This window comes from Zingiber officinale, chromosome 4B (genome assembly GCF_018446385.1).
Source record: "Zingiber officinale cultivar Zhangliang chromosome 4B, Zo_v1.1, whole genome shotgun sequence".
In the NCBI taxonomy this organism is placed as follows: Eukaryota; Viridiplantae; Streptophyta; class Magnoliopsida; order Zingiberales; family Zingiberaceae; genus Zingiber; species Zingiber officinale.
This window is the reverse complement of record NC_055993.1, coordinates 28,960,784-28,981,123: the sequence shown is the minus strand read 5'-3', so window position 1 is coordinate 28,981,123 and position 20,340 is coordinate 28,960,784. Positions and strand designations below refer to the sequence as shown.

Here is a 20,340-nt window from a genome sequence, read left to right as displayed (position 1 = left end):
TTCAGAGGGAATAATCCAGGAAAAAGGCCACAACTCAAGTAGAAAATTCTGCCCTAGTTGCTCACGGGCCTCAGAATGAAGGTAATGAAATCACTAGAGGGAACACCCATATTGTGAGCATTATCGCAAAGTTGGTCCCACCAAGGGATTCAAGGGAAACCATCAAATTGGCATCCCTCACACACACAAAACGAAGGTAATAGCTGAGGATTTTGAAGAATTTAATAAGCAATCGCAATTAGTCGACTCTACTGTGACAATTGGGACTGAATTTTTAGAGTAAAAAGCATTGTTCTATAAGTGTCTTGAGCATTAGAAAAGATAAATTGAATTCATGGATTGCAAATTCAGAAGCTTGATACTACATGACTAGAGATAGAGAGACTAACAAATTTCAGCCCATGTTGTAAAAACATATCAGTCAAGATAGCACACATTAGACAATTCACTTTCTAAAGAATTGGGATTGGAATAGTAAAAATATCAAAATACCTAAGATTCAATTCTACTCTTTTAGTGTCTTAATTAAAGTGCAATTTACTATCAATTAGAACACTCACTAGGGATAACAATTATGTTGCCAAATTTTCTCCAAATTTTATGAATTTCAGATCTTGGATTTGGGGAAGATGATTGCAATGCTAAAGAATGGTCAGAGATCTATCTTCTTGAGGCGAATAATTATCCAAAAAGGGAGGCGAACCATTCTCTATAAGGGAAGGTTATAATACCAGTTGTTTACCAAGTCACAATCGAGTTTCTAGTTCTCTGAAAGGGGACTTGAATTTAATGCTAAAGAAATTCAAATGAGTTTCAATGTGAAATTTGGCAAATCGCAAAACATGTTGAAAAATTTTATCCCAACCTACCTTAGACAGATTCACCACCTCTTTCATTAATCCATAATGATGTGAGGGGACCATCTAGAATTAAAAATTATACTAGATCTCATTGGTTCATAACATTTATGGATGATGACACTGAATTTATATTAGTTTTCCCAGTGAAAGAAAAAAATCAAAGGCAGGTCTAATATTTCAAAAATTCAATACCATGGTTCAAACTCAATTTTAAACCAAAAAAAAATTTGAAAACGATAATGCAAAGTGATATTACTGATATCGACTTGTGGGACTGAACGCCAAGGCTGCGGACTCGCCTTTGATCAAGAAACTGCTGCAATTTAGGGACACATTGTGCAGCAGGACCAGCTCCAAACAGCAGGAGCAGAACCTCCTGTCCACCTGGTTCAATACTGTCCAGCGTGGAGCAGCAGCTCTGTATGACTTCTTCCAGCCTCAAAGCAAGCCCAAGGCGTGGGCAAAGGCTCTGTGGAAGCCATACCTCATGCCTAAGCATCAGTTTTCCCTATCGCTCCTTGCACACAGCCGCCTACGCACCAAAGACAAGCTGGAGTATGAGTCGTGCAAAATCTGCCCCTTGTGCAAGCGAGCAGATGAAACATTGGACCATATCTTATTTCGGAGTCCTGCTCGCGCTGCTCTTTAGGACAAGATGAAGACTTGGCTTCTACTACAACATGACATGAGCACCTCCAAGCGGATGTTGAAAGTCTTCCTCCAAAGATATCAAGGCGATGGATCATTGACTAGAGCTAGATATTTGGGCATGTCTTGTACGGTCTTTTTGTTATGGCAAGCACGTAATCGTTGTTAGTATGAGGGAGATGTCCCCGATGTTGAGAGAATGTTTCACAAAATCCAGACGTACATCTTTCACTTTGTGTGCGTCCAATATGTCTCATGTGATATATAAAAACTATTTACCTTCTCAAAAAAAAAACAAAAACAGAGCATGCCTATGTAGCCCTTCTCTAAGGCAACTCAGATTCCGTGCACCTCGCACAAATTCTCGAGCTCTTTATCCCACTCAGTTACCCTAGTTTTCCACATAATTCGGCCTTCAGAATATCTTGTACAACTCGATACCCGAATCCCCCAGCCTACTCTCCCCTCTGAACACTAAAAGCTACCTGACCTCTCTCCTCAAAGCACTCTGAGCTCCCTAACCTTCCAAAGCAAAGCTCGATGTCTGAAGTTTTGCATTCTCCTAGAAACCAAGTACCTTACATGTCATAATTAGACGACTCCCTACAATCCACAACCCCTAAAGCCCAACGGACCTAGTGTTTAGGGTTTGGATGCAGATCCTCTAAATACTCAAGGCCTAACAACCATAGGACTTAGGGTTTGGATGATGATCCTCTATAAATATTAAAGTAGTGGCATTATGAGTATCTAATCCTAATCTCTCTCACCAATAAACACTTCTCTATTATTATTTTATTGCCTCCATAGTACCATCATGACTTAAGCATAGAAGGGGCTTTGTCAAAAAATATCGGCAAGCCCTTTGAAGTGTGCTTTCTTATCTGAAGGACAATTGTCCCTCACCAAGTCAAACATTTCAACATCAAGTCAGGCAACAAATTTTATCCACATCATATTAGCGTCGCCTTAGAAAACTTTGATTAAATAGCCAAGACATTGGGATGGGGATGAACTCATCTAAAAAGATCCATACTCTTCTTATTAGTTGACGCACCGTCCTATTGATCATTTCAAGCGTTAGCAAAGATTAGCCCTCAATCGGCTTTGGTCGATCTTCAAGTAATTCGCGACATACATAGTTGTCAAGCAACCAGCAATGCGGAAGATTTATCATCCCAAATCCAATAAAAGGTACAAGGAATTGAAGCCCATCAATGCAAGTTGCCCTCACCTACACGACCTTCCCTTCCAACCTCGGTGTTGGCCCCTTTTGAGCCCTAAGACTTGTTTTCTCTGTAAGATCCTCACCTCCCCCAACCCTTCATCGATCATGCCCTTGATTGCGTTGGCATCCTCATCTCCTAGCAAGATGTGAAGAAAGTGCTCGTGTTCAATTACTCCCACCTGGATGTCACCATCACCTTCTTCCACTAGTTGGGATAAATTACCAACACTCACCCCATGCATGGAACCTTGTGGTTGGCCTCCTCAAGACGAACAAGAACCTCATCCTCTTCCAACATGCTTTATCCGGCGACCATGGACCACCAGCCTCAATTACTCCCACCCAGATGTTGCGGTCACCTTCTTCCACTAGGTGGGATATTGCTATTCTCAATTACAAATGCTCATCCTATGCATGGAACACTATGGTCAACCTCCTTGGCAAGAACAAGAACCTCTATCCTCGTCCAACATGCTTTCTCCGATAACCATGGACCACCAACCTCTAAAACTATAGCTGCTCTCATTTCAACCTTTGGCCAACCCCTTGTCCTTGTCGTCCTCTGTAATTCCAACCATCCAAACTCATGCTCCACTTCTTCTAAATAATTAAGACGACTGAGTTCCACCATGATCGGAGACCTATCGAGAGATCAACCACTTTTCGCCTAGAACTCCATGCTTAACCACGCCTGTTGCATCCTCCTAGATGATATGCCCTAGCGCCTCATCCCGCCCATCAAGAAAATGTTTGCTGCCCTCATCAACGGCTATGGTCACTCCAGCATCCCCTAAGAGGCAATCACGATCTTCCACCGCCTCCTTGAGCTCAACATCACATGTATAATTCTCTCCTATGATGCTTTTTTTAAAGTCATTTCACACCGGCCAGATTATAATGGTCAAAAGGTTCTTCCATGGCATGCTGATTGAGGGTGTCCCCCAAACACTCTCCGCCTCTAGGACTTTTGCATCTCTATCAAGATAGAGATGGCACAACGCTTCTTTGTTGGCTTAAAGCAGCATGACATTGCTCTAACTCTTGACACTTATAACATTAACCTCAATGATTGGTTACCAGCGAAGAACATAGTTTAAAATCTTGAGTCGCATCGAAGTTTCGATTTATTATCGAAACGATATAGTTTCAGTACCGTATCATGTCGTGTCGATGTGATTTCAATATTTTTTAAATATAAATATATTAAAAGGACAACTGGTGCACGAAGCTCGCATCAATGCGAGTCCAGAGAAGAGTCTATCGTATGCGGCCTTATCCTACTTTGCAAGAGCTAGTTTCGATATTCAAACCTGTGACCTCCAAGTCACACGGCAACAAGTACCAAGGCTCCCCTTCAAATATAAATATATTAGTTTTTAAAAAAAATAATCTAAATATTAAAAAATTAAAAATACAAAAAGTTCAAGTTTAATTATTACCCAAGTTTTTTTTTCTAACATCGCACAGGCGTCCCCACCGCGATTTGCAATCTACGAAGGTAATAGCGGCCTCTAGCCTCGACGAAGGGCAGTCACGAGAGCACAAGGATGACCTCATGGTCGTGGTGTCGGTAGGTACCTGTGCCGATCACGCGTCGGAATGGTAAATATTGCGAGCGACACAGCTCGGTATTTCAATCCATGGCGAAGAAGATGGATATTACAAATGTGTTAGACAAAATCACTACTATTGATTTTACATTGAACTCAACCTCCTACAACATTATGATCAAAGATTGTCTCATAAGGTAGGGTGGATGATATGCCGTTATTCTCTAGTAAGCCTCGGAAGAAGACATTTTGCAGCTCTCATGCTAGGGCTTTGTGAAGATGATGTGAGAGGTGTGGAAGCTCAGAAAGCATAGAATAAGATGGCTGGGCTACAAATAATACCAAAGGATTAGTTGATATTCTTGACACTTGGTCTTCCCTTTTGCCAATTTGGTGATTTAGAGGGAGTAGTGGATGTGCACTAGAAAATGGGCCAATTCAAACATCTATCGGTGGATCTACAACAGTATAGTGTTTTGATTGAGAGTTTGTGCAAGGGAGAAAAGTGTGAGAGTGAGATAGCATTGCATGTTGAGCTGCTTCAGAATGGTGCATTGCTGAATCCCCAGAATCCCACTTTAGAGCCCCCTGCATAAAATTCGATGATCAAGTAATTGTGTGATCATGGAAAGACCAAGAAGACAGAGGCTTTCTTCACACAAGAAGAGACCAATAAGACAGGCTTTCTTTAGGCGACTGATGAAGGAGGGCGGTTGATGAAGGGTAGATGACAACAACTTGATAAGTGTGCTAGCAAAGGAAGCTATGCCAGAATTGGCATCTGATATACTATCATGACATTCTGTGAAATTCCAACCGATGCTGATTCATATGTATTGCTCGTTGAGAGCTTCTTGAAGAAGAATGAGCCAGCAGATGCAAGGACAGCATTGGATAGCATGAAGGAACAGGGGCACTTGCCCAGTCCAACCTTTTTCTGCTCAGTGGTGATGGCTCTGTTTGAAGATGGCTGGGTTAAAAACAAACTGCTAGTGGGGTGATGAAGAGTTTGATAGAGAAGGGAATGAAGGAGAATATGGACTTGGTCTATAAGATTCTGGAAGCACTTCTCATGAGGGACCATATTGAGGAAGCTCTTGGTGGAATCAATCTCATGACAATGAATGACTGCATTCCAGATATCTATCACTTGCTGGTTGTTCTTTGTGATAATGACAATATAACTGAAGCTCAAAAGCTGGCAGACTTCACATTGGAAGAGAGACAACGGTAGCAAAGGCCTAAGAAGCATTCACAAAATATGAGAGACAAATTACCAAAAAAGTGTTGAAGAAAGAAAGAAGATTAGACAAGCACCAATATTCAATAGCAACAAGAGCATTAGTACAATTTCTGGTCAAGAAGATAAAGGCTCAGGCGCCTATTTTTCTCATAGATGCCAGTGGACTGCCCCATGGCCACGGGATTGACCCTGGACATCTCCGTGATAATGAGGATTTTTTCAACTCCTTTTACAACGCTTTCGTATTATCAATTTGCTAATCTAGGCTTATGAGGATTATTTCTGTTGATTTACTAATTCTGGACTTACATGCTTATTTTCTTGGATTAGTAATAATTTTCAGATATTTATCTCTCTCAAACCTCGGTCTCAGGATCAAGCTTTTCCCCTTAGCATTGGTGAGTCACATGAACACAAAGAAGTTGACTCAACAACTACTCTCCAAGACAACTGCAGACTGCACCACGATCTTCAAATCGAGTTCTCCCCCATAGCATCAATGGGTAACCCAAACACTAAGGGGTCGACTCGGCAACAGCTTTCCCACATGGTCACAGGTTACCCCACGATATCGAGATCTCCCTCAACCCCTTAGTGTCAGCAAGTCATTTAAATGCTTGGTGAGTCACATGAACACAAAGAAGTTGACTCAACAACTACTCTCCAAGACAACTGCAGACTGCACCACGATCTTCAAATCGAGTTCTCCCCCATAGCATCAATGGGTAACCCAAACACTAAGGGGTCGACTCGGCAACCGCTTTCCCACATGGTCGCAAGTTACCCCACGATATCGAGATCTCCCTCAACCCCTTAGTGTCAGCAAGTCATTTAAATGCTAACGGGTCAAATCAGCAAATGCTCTCCCAGACAGTTGTGGTCTTTCCATAGTCTCAGGATCGACTTCTTTCCCTTAGCATCAATGGGTCACCTATACCTTAGCCAATCAACTCGACTCGACAACCTCTCTCACAAATAGTTGTGTGCTACCCCGCATCTCAGGATCGAGCCCTCCCTCTTAGCATCAATGGGTCATCTAAATCCTAAGGGATCAAATTGCCAATCACATAATTCTAGGTTGTGGATTCACCCTACTATCTTGAGATCAAGCTCTCTCCCACTCTCTCCCTTAGAATTAATGTCACCTAAATGCTAAATGTTGATTCGGCAACTACTCTCCATAGAGTTGTGAGTTGCCCTACGATCTTAAGATTGAGCTCTCTCTTGTAATGTCGTTAACGCTAAAGTGTCAACTGCTCTCCCAAATAGTTGAGTTGTCCAGCGGTCTCGAAATAGAGCTCTACCCCCCCCCCCCCCCTCGCGATCAACTCGACATTTACTCTCTCAAACTCACCGTCTCGAGATCGACTACATATTCACTCTCCTAGACCCACAGTACCATAATTGACTCGGTATTCAATCTTCCATGCCCATAGTCTTGGGATCAATTTGACATTACTCTCCCAAATCCATGATCTTGGGATGAACTCAACATTTACACTCTCAAACCCACAGTCTTGCATCAACTCAACATTTACTCTATAACTCACTATCTCGAGATCAACTCAACATTGCTTTCCCAAACTCACGGTCTCAGGATCGACTGAACCTTTACTCTTAAACCCACAGACTCGGGATCAACTCGACATTTAGCCTCCCAAATCCATGATCTTAGGATCGACTCAACATTTACTCTCTCAGACCTAAGGTCTCGGGATCAACTCGACATTTCCTCTCCAAAATCCACAATCTCAGGATCGACTTGATATTACTCTCCTATATCCACAATCTTAGGATTGACTCAACATTACTATCGTAGAATCACGCTCTCAAGATCAAACTTTTCTCCCTTGGCATCAGTAGGTCACCTAAATGCTAGAGTCGACTCAATGATTACTTTCTTAGACCACGGTCTTGGGATCAATTTTTTCCTCCTTAGCGTAAGTGGGTCACCTAAACACTAAGATGTTGATTCGGCAATTACTCTCCTAGACCCATGGTCTCAAGATTGAACTTTTCCCCTTTAGCATTAGTCTAAGGGTTTAACTCAGAGTTGTTAGAGGCGCGAGGCGCAAAGGGCTCATAGAGCCCGAGGCTCGCCTGAGGCGCGCGCCTCTTGAACATCAGGTTGATAACTACTAAACTATTCACACACTCATATAATATGTCAAATATAATAACTATTAATATTCCACACACCAATATCAAATACGACAAGCAAAACAGCACCATGATAAAATTAATAAAAGTTTCAAACTTTCAAGTTTCAATTTTCTAATTTAAACTAACAAAGTTCATCAAAATAAGTATAATAAGTCAAATTAATCATCAAGCTCAAGATCATCCTCATTGTATTCTTCTTCTTCTTTATCTTCATCTTCTTCAAATTCAATTTTTTTTTCTTCTTCTTCTTCATCTCTAAGTCCTAGAGATGAGTGCCTCATAGAGGAAGATGTATTTCCCTTCTCGACTTGTTTAGGCCTAGCATGTGAATTAGAGGTTATGGATGCAATATTTTTTCCTCTAGTACAATAATCAGGCTCTTCAGCTCCATTAGCCCTAGCAACGACATCCCATGTCAAGTCATCACCTTCAAAAACCAACTCATCTTCTTCATTATCACTTTCTCCATCCATTCTACCTATTAACCATTCATTACTATCATCAATATCTGTCAAAGAGATGGGGTCAATCTTATCACGTGCGTCATACTGAAGTTTTAAGGCACGATTGTATTTCACAAATACCAAATCATTTAAGCGCTGTTGAGCTAGCCTATTCCTTTTTTTTGCTGTGAATCTACAAAATATCAAAAATCACAATAAGTATAATAAAATAACAAAGAATATTTTCTACTTATAAAAGTAACATACTAATGGTATTAAACATTTATATTTATTACATACCTGCTCAAATACACTCCAATTGCGCTCACAACCAGAAGCACTACAAGTGAGGCTAAGCACTTTAATAGCAAACTTTTGCAATTCTAGGATATTTGCTCCGTAGCATTTCCACCATTCTGCTGGAGATAATGCTCTTCTATGTCTAATTGTCACATTCCTCCCAAATAGCCCTTCTGTCTTTCGATATATAGAGAGCTGGGCAGTGATTTTATCTTGCTCGGCAGCGTTTGAAATCAATCTCTCCATAGTTTCAAACAAATCATTCACCACTTCTCCGCAGATATTTGAATCTGTGTATGAATAAAAATATTCTGGATTCAAATAATGTCCTGCAACATGTAGAGGCCGATGAAGTTGGCATTCCCATCTCTTATCAATTATCTCAAACACTTCTTTGTATTTCTCTTCTTTCTCCTTAAAGGCCTTCATAATTGTTTCTTTTGCCCTATCCATAGTCTCATAAATATAGCCCATTGCAGGTTTTCTTTCACCATCAACCAGTCTCAGAACACGAACTAAAGGGTCATATATATTTAAAATATGCACAATACTGCTCCAAAATCTAAGTGTCATGATGATTTTAGCTACCTTCTTCCCCGCTGCTTCTTTTGCCCATTTACTCTCTGTCCAATCCTTTGAAATGAACATTTTTCTTAAATTTTGCTTCTGTAGGTGCATCCTTTCAAGAGTGAGAAAAGCAGTGGCAAATCTTGTGACACCCGCCCGACAAAGCTCTTTTTGTCTTGTGAATTGCCTCAACATATTTACCATACCGGGGTGAACATAAATGTAAGCATTCACACTCATTGCCTTCTTCAATGTTACTTTAAAATCAGGCAATTTCCCAATATCTTCTAAGATCAAGTCAACGCAGTGAGCAGCACAAGGAGTCCAATACAAGTGTAGTCTTTTTGCTTCTAATAATTTTCCTATAAAAGAAGTTAGAAAACTAGATAATTTTAACATATATAAGAAAAAGCATAATGATAAGAATAAATTAAATAAATTCTTACCAGCAAGCACATTGTTACTTGCACTATCCGTAACAACTTGAATAACATTAACTTCTACACGCTCCACAAATCGATCAAGCAACTGAAATATTTTCTCTCCAGTTTTTGCATAATCAGAAGCATCAACCGATTCAATGAAAACTGAACCTTTAGGAGAATTCATTAAAAAATTAATCAATGTCCTTTGCCTTTTGTCTGTCCACCCATCTGCCATCAAACTACAATCATACCTTGCCCATTCTGTTTCACACAATTTAATGTAATCATTACTCACACTATCAACAGCCTTTTTTAGAAAAGGAACCCGCACCTCATGATAACTAGGCCCTTTTAGACCTACACTATATTGGCCAACCAAGTCCAACATCCTTTTAAAGCTTGAATAGTTAACGGCATTAAAAGGAATTACCGCATCATACATCCACTCAGTTATAGTCATACAAGTTTTTTCCCTCAATTCTTTCTTGTATGCCTCATTTATCGTAGTTTGCCTCTCTTTACCCTTTCTACTTTCAATATTTTTTTGCACATTAGGAGCAAAATACGTATCCATTGGACCTATTTGTCTTGGCCTTTTTTGCATATTCACTGATCTAGAATTTGTACTTGCACTTATAGGCGGTACAGCTTTAGCTCCAATATCATCCATATCAATATCATCACCAAGAGGGTCTACATCCTCAAAGTCTAATGTCGCAAGTTTAGAAAGATTGCCTTCCTCCGCCTTTTTCTTCATGAAATTTTTTATTTCTTCACGTACATGAGGCGGACATTTTTTGCAAGTCGTAGTATTTTGAAATCCCCCAACAAGATGTTGTTTTACACGATAGATACCTCCTTTTGTAACTTTTTAACAAAAGTTACAAATCAAATCATTTTTGTTATTCGGATTAACTCTTTAAAAATAATTCCATGTCGGATCTTTTGATATATATGTTGGAGTATCACTACTACCTTCCATGATAATTGAACAAGAAAATAACCTAAAAAATTAAAAATAAAATAAAAAAATATTTTAATGAATTAATGGAATGGTAAACTACTATACCTAGCATCAACAATAATAGAAAGTACTGTACCACTAGTACCACTACCAGCAATAGAAAAATAGGAAAAGAAAAAGAAAAACAGGGGAAAAAAAGAAAAAAAGAACAGGACCAACAACAAAATAAAAAACTGGATAGCAGTTTTTTACAATACCAGCAACAGAAAACAAAAAAAAAGAAAAACAGGAAAAAAAAAACGGGACAGCATCACAGCAACAGCAGTTTTGCTGTCAACAGAAAGGGAAAAAAAAGAAAACAGAGGAAGAAGATATAACAAAGAGAAGCTGCAGTTTTGCTGTCAACAGAAAGGGAAAAAAAAGAAAACAGAGGAAGAAGATATAACAAAGAGAAGCTACAGTTTTGCTATCAACAGAAAGGGAAAAAAAAGAAAACAGAGGAAGAAGATATAACAAAGAGAAGCTACAGTTTTGCTGTCAACAGGAAGGGAAAAAAAACAAGAAAACAGAGGAAGCAGATATAACAGAGAGAAGAAAAGAAGGTAATGAAAAAACGTTGAAATATTGAACACTGAAAACGACGAGAAGAAGAAGAAAAAAAAAAGAAATAACAGAAAAAGAAGCGAAGAAGCGACGAAGAAGATTACAACAGGCGAAGAAGAGAAGAAGAAGATGAAGTGAAGAATAGAAAAACAAAAAAAAAGATGGAAAAAACACATACCTGGGCAATGACGGACGCGACTCAGCAACGACGGCGGCAGCGGAGGAAATACCTGGGCGATGGCGCGACTCTTCTTCGAATTCAAGTTTCTTCTTCTCCTTCCATTCTTTTCTTCTTCCCTTTTCTTCTCCGTGCCCAAATTCCAAATCAAATTAGGTTTGAAATGTTTTTTTTTGTTAGAAATTGTGAACCTGAAGGATCGCGCAATGCGCTTCGATCACGCGATGCGCTTCGATCGCGCGATGCGTATCGATTATGCCTTCGGTGAGGCGCGAAGGCGCCCTAGGTGTGCCTAGGCGCGCGCCTGACGAACAACGCCCACCTCGCGCGGTAGAAGGCACTTTTCTCAGCGCCTTGTGGGCCTAACGCCTCAGGCGCCCTTATTGCTCATGCCTTTAAGATTGAGTTTTGGAAATTTCTCTAAAACCACTGAGGTTCGCCTTAGTCTCGGAATCAACTTTCAAATATTTTCCCATACCATAGAGATTTACCTTAGCCTAGGGATTAACTTGCAGATATTTTTCTCCTAGACCACTAAGGTTTGCCCCGATTTCGAAATCGACTTTTAAATATTTCTCCCAAATTGCCAAGGTTTACACAAGTCTTAAATTCTGCACTATACCTACAACTCAAACTTAGCTCCCAGCTCAACCTCTATCAGCTTTACTCTTTGGTAGTCGACCTCTCCAACTCAGTCTTTGCCTTTCTGACCCCACTATAAGGGAAAGTTCTTCTTCAACTGCTCTCCAATTTGGCCCTAATCGAATCTTATATACCTAAATTTGGCTTGAAGGGACTATTGATACCACTAATATCGACCCCATTCTAGGCTAGCGGAACTTTCCTACTACCCTACTTCAGATTAGCCAGACTTTAGAGTGCCTTGCAATGACTTCTTGAGTTCTTCATCCCACTCAGTTTCACCAGTTCTCCACAGAGCTAGTCCTTCAAAATATCTCATGTGACTTGATACCCGAGTCACCTAACCAACTATTCCTCCAAACACTTTGAGCATTTTGAGCTCCCTATACCGAGCTTGATTCTCGAGTTCACCATTATCCTAGCAGCTACTCACTTGCGAGCCATAGTTAGACATGGCCCCCCATGATTTGCAGCCCATAATCCCTTAGGTGCAACGGACCTAGGGTTTGGGGTTTGGAGTTTGGATACAGATCCTTTATAAATACATACGGCCGAATAACCCTACAACTTAGGATTTAGATAATGATCCTCTATAAATATTAAAGTCGATGCCAACAAGTATCTAACCCTAATCTATCTCACTAGTTAATATTTTCTTCTCTATTATTGTTTTATCACCTCCACGGCACCATCATGACTTAAGTAAGGACTTTGTCAAACAACAAATGAGTGCTTTCATGGGTGTAAGACAGCCTTCGTCCCTCACCAAGATATCCACTTTAGCATTGAGCAAGGCAGCAGATTTCACTCGCATTTAGCCTATTTAGTCTAAGGGACTTTTTTCATTTAAGCTCGTGTTGAAAGACATGGGCAATGGCCAAAAGGAAAACTAGACATTTACTATAAGTAGCCCGATCTCTTATGTCTTCTACACATGTACCAAAACATTCAAGGGAAGAATAGTTTCAAACAAGAATATTGGTCTCTAATTAACCCTAGAAACTTGTTACTTTTTTTTTCTTTCGAGTGAACAACTTGGTTATGGTGACTATTTGAGATTGTTATTGTGGTTAATTCAATGGTGCAATAAGTGACAATGTTTGCTTATGGTTGTGATTCATCTAAGACACTAATTTATCAACATTAGATCTTACCTTTGTTATTTGTGGTAAGAGTTAAGCTAGAGCTTCTTAGATTCAATCTTTTATTGAGTTTTCTACTAATTTTTCCTTTTATATTTGGGGTAAGAGTTAAGTTAGGGCTTCCTAGATTTAATCGTTTATTGAGTTTTCTACTAATTTTTCCTTTTATATTTGGGGTAAGAGTTAAGTTAGGGCTTCCTAGATTTAATCGTTTATTGAGTTTTCTACTAATTTTTCCTTGGAGAGATTAGCTCAATGGTTATTCTTTGGGTTCTAAAAAGTTGACCTTCAAACTTTGGCAGGTAAATTTTCTCGTATGTTGCCTTAGGTATTGATTGATTATGGAGGCAATTCTATATTTGATCTAGTAATTTGGGATTTTCTACTAGCGATCTGATCAAAGTTGTCATAATTAAGATTCTCTTGTGGATCATGAAAAGGTCCATAGGTTAGATTATAGGATCAAAGCAAAAGACTAGAAAATCCTACAATTTAATAAGAACATTTTATTTAATATTTATAATTTATAATACCTGTTATCTTTCAATATTATATAGTATTAATATGAATAGTTTAAACACTATTATTTCAATATCAAACATAAATAAAATTATTTATATAGTAAGAATATAATACAATTTTTAGAGTACTGCATCTTTATATAGCAAGTAGGAACTATAAAATAATTGATAAATTATAAGATGCTTACTCATAACAATAATTAAAAATAATTCTTTGGTTTTGTGAAGAACAAAAATAATTGTTGATAATTGAAAACTCTCACTAACAAGACATGAAAAAAAAAATATTTGTTATAGTAAATGTTAATTGTTAAAGTGTCTGATTGAATTTAAATATACTCTAACCAGGAATTCAAGTTGTTCCAAGGTGTTGGGCTTGGGACTGAGATCCTACATAGGAATGTTAAATAGATGTAGGAAAGACTTAAAATCTAGACCTGTGCCAAGGTTTAGGTCCCTGATCGGAACGATACGATTTTAGTATCGTATTGTGTCGTGCCGATAGAGTTTCAGTATTTTTTAAATATAAATATAAATGTATATTAAGATTTGATTATTAAAGATATTTTATATTTTGAGATGTTGTATATTTTAATATTTTCGCATAATGCCTATTAAAATTTTATAAAAAATATTTTTAAAAAATAGTAATTCTTAAATTCAAAACTAAATTTAAAATTATAAAAATAATTATAAAATTATTTAACAATTTCAAATTATTTTTTTAATGTATTTGTAAATTTTTTATTTTAAAAAAATAATGATAATAATAAATTATCAGAATATAAATGTGATGTTTTTAAAAAAATATTTAGAATTGTTAAATAAAATTTAAAATAGTAAAAGTATTTTTAGAATATTAATTAATATAATTTATTTAATTTTTAAATTTTAAATATATTTTTATATTTTATTATAATAATTTAATTAGGATTTATAAAAAACCTCTTCGAAATATCACATCTAATTGAGAAATATTTGAATTATTTAAATCTTTCCTTTTTTCAAATGCAGACAAGCAGCACGGGAGCCCCACGCCGTGTCCGGCAGTGCCAAAGGGGTCCGGCGAAGCCGAAGGCGTTCGGTGATGCTTCCGGGGCGATGCTTTCAGCGGCACCGAAGGCATCCCGCGACACTTTCGACAATGTCGGAGGCGTCCCGCGACGCTTTCGACGACGCCGAAGGCGTCCCGCGATGCCTCCTGTGGCGTCGCGATGCAACGACTCCGTGTCTTTTGTGGTCAAAGGCACCTCCGGGACCACTTCCAGCGGCTCCGGAGGAGTCCCGCAACATCTCCGAAGCCTCCAGTACGCCTTCGTCACCTCCGATAAGCCACCTACTCATTTAGATCAAATTGAAATCATTCTTGTCTACCTCGCCTCGCCCCTGCCTCCCCTTTTGTCACGATTCCTTCCGTTCACAACGCACGATCCTTTTGTCGCACAACGCAACACGATTCGCGACGCGATTCTAATGTCTTCTGAGTTTTGTGATCTATCCGTGATGCACGAAATTACCCCGCCTCCTATGTCGGTTTCGCTCCAGAGGCGGAACGATAAAATCCGTCCGTGCTGGGCAACACGGAACTGTATTTTAATCGTTGGATGTAGGATCAAATTGCAATTTATAAGATGCTGGCCAAATTAAGATCCTAGTTGAGACATAGACTGTTTAGGTCAATCTAGATTGTAGGATTGTAAAATCCTAAGATCTAGATTGTTGATTTGTAGAAGTTTGATCAAATGTTAATCTTCCTTTTTCTTGGAATTTTGGCTAAGGTTCTCTTTGACATGAATTTTATATGTTCAATAATACAAACTAATGAATGAAACTCTTTAAAGAAATGGAAACCTAGCGTTGCCAAATAAACATAAAACATAATGAAAACACCCCAAAATAAAATAGCAAGTAACTTATATTGATACAAAGAATATGCTAATGAAGCACACCTTGAGCCAACAATGTGATCTACATTTCGGCTTCGTGTTTTAGAGGAATTTTGGTACATTATCATGTCATGAGCATATTGGGACAAATATCCCCACATTTGAATGCAAAGAGTTAACTCTCAGGCATTATGTGAGCCTTTCTCCCTTTTTTATTTACTGCACCGACAAGGCATAAGCCTATTAATGTGCATTTTTCATTTACGATATTGATGGGAGTGATTATAGTGTTTCACCATAATGATGAAGCTTTGATTTGAGCATTAAATGATTAAATAATGAGATGTGCATATTAATAAAACAATACATCAAACCCCATGAAAGACTAAATTTGAGAATATAAATGATGTGAATCTAAGTGGGGTCAATGAAAGAGAATAATGTGCTCAATTGGTGCAAACAAAAGGCTAGTTGTTGAAGTTTGTGCAGTGATTAGCAATGCTCCTATTTGAGGTATACATCTAGATTAATTTAGTTGTAATTTTCTTTGACATTACTATAAACCACGTTGCACAAAACTTCCCTCTCAGTGGACTAAGCTCAGATAGGGGATGACAGTGGAGAAGGTCAAATGTTTTAAGTTTATACAACATCAAATCAACAAAAAGGTATCTTCAATGTCAATTGATACAGGATCTACATGGCGAGCAGTGGAAGTGAAGCTCTCTTGATAATGTTTGAGTAACTATATACTCTACATGTAGATCTCCTTGCCATTAGTGTTCAGTAAAAGCACAAAGAAAATTGAGTTGCATTGGAGTGAAGCCTAATTCATTGCCCTACATAAAGATTTGGGGTTGATTAAGGGAGTCAAGCATGTTCAAGTCATTCAGACATGCAGGCCTATCTTGGAGTTCAGCCTACCAAATCAACTGATTATATGCCAAACCTATGTGCCAGTAATGTGTCAATCAACCAACATGTCAACTCAAACGGAGATACAGTTGAACAGGCATTCATGGCACAAATCTGACCCAATCTCAGTCCACTTGGTCATCCTAAGTGGAGACTTGCATGACACTTAAGATTAACTGCATGCCTCAACTCCCTGATCTATGAGAAGGGAAAACCTTGAAGTGAGATTAGGTTTTTTTTAAAAAACACTTATCTCAGTTTATACCAGTGTCTTGAGTAATCGAATTTTCTTCCTTGTGGCCATGGATGTAGGCATTCTTAGTAAAACCACACAAATTTGCGTCTCCCTTATTGTGATCATGAGTTTATTTCCTCTTACCTTTCTTCTTCTTTGTTCTCTATGTACCTTATTTTCCACAAGGCATTAAATATTTTGCTGTGGACCGAAAAGCCTCAACTCATGGTCCCCACAATCCTCAACCAGATGCACATGGCTAAAACTCAAAAAACAAAACAATGAAGCTAATAAGCTTGTACACCCCTCAAGATTTTGGGCTCTAAGTAAAATGTCGGCCGAAACTAAAATTATTTATCAAGAACGAAACAGCCACAGATTTCAACTTTGTTTGGGCTCTTAGCAATATGCTTATAATAAGAAAATTATTTACTAATATTATCTATATATAAATATATATATATATAATATATTTATTACCATGACTGTATATAATATTAGTTACCATATTATCTAGGCAATATATATGGGTCAATTAGGTAAATTGTCAATTAGCCTAATTATACCTAATTATAGTTTCCTAATATAGATTCCTAGTTTGTATATAAATATGATTCACTCTTCAATAAAGTTATGGATTCTTTTTATCTCAGATATGGTATCAGAGTCATAGGATTTTAAATTATGGTCCATTGTTACTGCCCTCTCGTTCTTTTCTCTCCATCGCTGCAACCACGTCGTTACTGCACTCTTGTTCTTTTCTCATTCTTTATATCCACCGTCGCAACCTCCATGTACAGGGGTTCGCATGCTACACCCTGTCTGCACATCACCTGCGCACCAACTCCCCCTTGCATCGGCATGCCCTAGCAACGACGTCCATTGTATCCATTGACAAGGAGGACAAATACAAAACACGGCCAAGAGAGGGAAACCCTAAAAGGTAACTCACACACACTGCAGTGGCTCTCAAAGCGAGCTGGTCCGACAAGCTCACAGCCCTGTGGCCACGCCTCTCGCTACCTCCAACCACGCTTCGGCATCCTCTATCTTTTGCTTGGCATGTACGAAGCTACATCCTCAAGGTAAATCCTTTGACCACTACCTCGACGCGGGCAGGGCCTACGTCTTCTGTCATTGTTCACCTCTCGCTTTTCATGCTCTCCCGAGCTTTGTCATCCTCCTGTTGATGTGTTTCAATTAATTCAAGCTGTCGTTAATCCTCATATCCCATTCAGCTATCGCTGTAGCCTGCTTTTGGAATTTTGCAGTGCTCTTGTAGCTCAGCATTCCAATCCTAAATAATTTCCTCAACGGTTTTTCAATCAATCTCTCGTTTTCCGCCTCTCGCTTGCTCTTCAAAGTCTTCCTTTGTTGCTGCCTCACACCATCACCTTCAACCCTGACACAACTGAGGGAAAAACAGCCGCTGCCATCTTGGTCTTCTTCTCGACATAAAAAAAAAAATTCTTCCTTCCTTTGTCTCTTATTTGACTTCCTTCGGGATAAAACCTTATGGTTGAAATAAGCTTTCGATTATGACGAATGTGGTGCCTGTGATGTCTAAAATCACGGACTATAAGTTAAATGATTCAAACTATTTGGATTGGAGTAAAAATGTTCGTCTTTACCTACGAAGTATTGACGTCATTTGACTGATGACCCTCCTCAAGATGATTCGAAGCGGACATGGCTTAGAGAGGATGCTCGTTTGTTCCTTCAAATTCGGAATTGTATTGATAGTTAGGTAATTGGTTTGATCAATCACTATGAATATGTTAAAGAACTAATGGATTACTTGGATTTTTTGTACTCTGGAAAAGGAAATCTCTCCTGCATGTATGAGATTTGCAAAGCATTTTACCGCGTGGAAAAACAAAATCAACCTCTAATCAACTATTTTATGGAATTCAAGAAGACATGAATAGCTTAATTATGTTGTTACCCTTTAGCCCTAATGTGAAGGTTCAACAATGCCAACAAGAACAGATGGCTATCATGAGCTTCCTCGTTGGCCTATCTCCTGACTTTGAGTCAGCTAAGTCACAAATTCTCTCTGATTCAGAGGTCTCCTCTCTACAAGATATATTTAGTCACATTCTCCGTATAGAAAGTACTATACTTGTTCCGCTTAATGGTGCTTTAGTAAGTCGCAATACTAATTATGTGGAAGATCAACAAGTCACAATGGACATAAAGGAGGTTCCCAGGACTTTGACACTTGAATGTCGAATTCTGGTGGTATTGTGTGCAATTACTATCGTAAGCCAGGTCATACAAAATTTGAGTGTAGAAAGCTTCAATACAAAAATCAGCAAAAACACTTGGTCCATATTGCATCCACTAATGATGTCTTCGATAAATCGGTTCTTATCTCTATAGAAGAATTTGCTAAGTTCTCACAATATCAGGAATTACTCAAGTCTTCATCTTCTCACTACTATTGTTGATTCAGGTAAACACAATGCATGCCTTGTTTTCTTATCCTCCAAATGGGTCATTGATTCTGATGTCACGGATATGACAGGTAATTCTAGTCCCTTTTCTACTATTCAGTCCAAAGCTAACACTCCTACCGTTAATTTAGTTGATGGGTCTCTATCTTGTGTTCGTGGGTCTAGAACAATCAATCTTACACCTTTGCTTCCTTTGTCTTACATTTACCAAATTTATCCTTTAATTTGCTCTCTATCAATTAACTAACTCGTAATCTTCACTGTTGCATCTCATTTTTTCTCAATCATTGTTTATTTTAGGATCTTTTAACGAAGAAGATTATTGGTAAAAGACATGAGTTTGAAGGCCTCTACATCCTTACCACACCGCTCCCAAATTCTTTTGCTTGTATTTCTTTTTTCGAGGTTAATTGTAGGTTGGGGCATCCATCTCTTCCTTTGTTAAAAAAACTTTATCCATAATATGGTAAAGTGTCTTCATTAGATTGTGAGTCATGTCAGTTTGCAAAACATCACCGTATTATTTCAAGTTCTAGAGTAAATAAATATGTTACTATTCCTTTTAAATTAGTTCATTCTGATATTTGGAGTTCTTATCCTATTTTGTCTAAACCTAGTTTTAGGTATTTTGTTACTTTTGTGGATGATTATTCTCGTGTAACTTGATTATATTTAATAAAAAAATCATTCTGAATTATTTTCTCTGTTTTGATTAAAACTCAATTTAATGCGTTCATCCGTATTTTGCGAAGTGATAATACCAAGGAATATACGTCAGGTTCATTCTAGTCTTATATGAGTCAGAATGGCATGCTTCATGAAACCTCTTGTGTTGATACTCCATCCCAAAATGGTGTGATTGAACGTAAAAACAGACATCTTGAAATTGCACGAGCTATTTTATTTCAAATAAATGTTCCCAAACCTTTTTGAGTTGATGCAGTTTCTACAACATATTTTCTCACTAACCGCATGTCATCCTCTGTTCTTCATGGTGAGATCCTTTACAAAATCCTTTTTCCCAATAAGTCGTTGTGTCCTACCAACCCTAGGATATTTGATAGCAATTGTTTTGTTCGAGATGTTTGTCCGGATGTTACTAAATTAGATCTCAAGTCTTTAAAGTGTATCTTCCTTAGTTATTCTCATTTTCAAAAAGGTTATAGGTGTTATTGTCCCAGTATTAATAAATATCTTGTCTCAATTGATGTTACTTTCGTGGAAGATACACCTTATTTCCCATCCTCACATATTCTAACTCATCAAAGGGAGAATAATGATTTGTCAATGTATGCTATCACATCCTCCGCACCTGTCCCGAAATCGGCTCCTGCCAAGCCTCCTATTATTCAAGTCTACTCCAGACGTCAA

At 38.3% G+C, this 20,340-nt stretch overlaps 1 protein-coding gene and 1 pseudogene across 1 annotated transcript in view; one reads left to right on the top strand and one right to left on the bottom strand.

The window, feature by feature from the left end:
• The window catches only part of LOC121974898 (RNA-binding KH domain-containing protein PEPPER-like), a 57,277-nt gene that overhangs the window by 6,862 nt on the left and 30,075 nt on the right, over nt 1–20,340 (bottom strand). The window lies entirely within an intron of this gene.
• Nucleotides 4,309–5,522, top strand: LOC121974899 (annotated as a pseudogene).